General features: G+C 48.7%; 1 protein-coding gene across 2 annotated transcripts in view; it reads right to left on the reverse strand.

Annotated features, from left to right (window-relative positions):
- Snx8 (sorting nexin 8) overlaps positions 1–2,331 on the reverse strand; it is a 50,568-nt gene that overhangs the window by 9,661 nt on the left and 38,576 nt on the right. The gene's annotated exons all lie outside the window — the stretch shown is intronic.

Consider the following 2,331-nt stretch of genomic DNA (forward strand, 5'->3'; position numbering starts at 1 on the left):
TTATATGTAAGTACACTATAGCTGTCCTCAGATACTCCAGAAGAGGGCATCAGATTTTGTTACGGATGGTTGTGAGCCACCATGTGGTTGCTGGGATTTGAACTCGGGACCTTTGGAAGAGCAGTTGGCACTCTTAACCACTGAGCCATCTCGCCAGACCCCTCAGCTTGCTTTCTTATAGAATCCAAGACTACCAGCCCAGGGATGGCACCACTCACAATGGGCCCTCACCCCTAGATCACTAATTGAGAAAATGTCCCACAGTGGATCTCATGGAGGCATTTCCTCACCTGAAGCTCCTTTCTCTGTGATAACTCCAGCCTGTGTCAAGTTGACACACAAAACCAGCCAGTACAGGAACCTACAGAGATATTCATCCTGTGCTGTGCAGAACCCAGCACCTGGACTGAGGCTTCCTGCTAACCCAGCACCTGGACTGAGGCTTCCTGCTGAGTAGAGAGAAGCCTGTCCAGTCTCTGTGACAAACAGCTTTATGTATGTTTCTTGAGACCACACTTGCGGGACAGTTACACTGATAAAAGCAAGCAGCCTGGGGCAGGTAAGAAGGTTCAGAAGGTTAGGGCATTCACCCACAAAGCTGACGACCCCAGTTCCATGGCCACGGCCCACAGGAGTGGAAGAAGAGAACTGACCTCACAAGCCGTTCTCGGGCTTCCACAACCACATGTCATGGCACATGCACACACGCACATTTGTACACTTAAAAAAAGAAAATAGTCAGCAAGGGCATGGTGCTCCAGGTGTTAACACCAGCATCTGAAGGGGGAAGGCAGGAGGAAAAGAAAGAAAATAGTTGTGGCCAGTGAAGTGACTCAGCGGTTAAAAGCACCTTCTGTGTGAGCAAGCCTGGCAGCCTGATTCAACTCCCAAACCACATAAAAATCCTGAAACCAGAAACAGGAAAAACTCAGGAGCTCTGAGGCTGCAGGAACCCTGCTTCAACAAGGGGAGGAGAGCGGCTCTGCAAAGCTGTCCTCTGACCTCCACACGTGCACACACACAAATTCAAACAGATGCAAGTTGCATTGATGACCTAGTTCCACCCTCTTACATATGATCAGTGGGGAAGCTCAGGTTCAAAGACCAAAGTTGCCGCAGCAAAGCCATGGCATACACACTACAAAACACACCAAGCCCTGACACCTCAAGCCTTGATCTTCTCTGCCTTAGAAAGGGGCAGTGAGAGTGGGAAGGAATGACCTAAGCCTGAGTAAGAGGCTGAGAGGGCTCGCTGACAGAAGCAGTTGCTGCTCTTGCAGAGCACCCAAGTCCAGTCCCAGCACCCACAGAAGGTGGCTCTAAATCTACTGAGATTGCAGCTTCATAGGATCTGACGAAGGATTCTGCCTTCCATGGGCATGTGCATGCATGTGCATGTACACATATACACACATACACATACATACACATACACACACATACATACACATACACACATACACACCCATACATATACACACATACACACACACACACAGACACACACATATACACACACACACAGACACACATATACACACAAACACACACATGAACTCAGAAATCTGCCTGCCTCTGCCTCCCAAGTGCTGGGATTAAAGGTGTGACCACCACTACTTGACTAAGATTATTTCTCTAATTAATTAACAAGGAAGAAGATAGCAACGATGCCAGTTGGAAAGACGGCAGAGTGTAAGCACTGCCCTTGGAAGGATGAGGAGCCAAGTCCACACCGCAGAATCCACGTGAGAGTTCAGGGTCCAGAGGCTCTCGCTTGTCCTCCCAGTGCTGGGAGGAGACAAGAGCATCTCTGGGGCCTGCTTGATGATTAGCCAGTCTAGCCTAACTGGTAACTCCAGGACAATGAGTAACCCTGTCTCAAAGGATGTGGATGGCATCTTTAAGGATAGCATGTGAAGTCGTCTTGATACATGTGAACACATACATGTGAACCTATACATACATGAACCAACACACATGCATTGCACGTACATTAGAAAAACATAGGTATAGTTCTAAAGGGAGCACACTGGCTCTGGGAGCAGAAGTGGAAACAAATCAGGGACTTTCCACACAAGCAAAGCAGTCAAAATCCTTCTTCCACAGAAACCTCACAACACCTGAGCTTCCGTCCTCTAGTAAGAAAAGTCCCCAGGTCCCCAGCAGGTGGATCACTCCAGACACATAACTTGAAAGAAACCTCCATCCTGGGCAGGGGCAGAGCCTCAACAAGAATACCAGCTTCTTTAAGACCACAGCTGGAGTGGCATCCCAGACCAGCTTCTTTAAGACCACAGCTGGAGTGGCATCCCAGACCAGCTTCTTTAAGAC

The sequence above is a fragment of the Mus caroli genome, chromosome 5 (assembly GCF_900094665.2).
Source record: "Mus caroli chromosome 5, CAROLI_EIJ_v1.1, whole genome shotgun sequence".
NCBI lineage: Eukaryota > Metazoa > Chordata > Mammalia > Rodentia > Muridae > Mus > Mus caroli.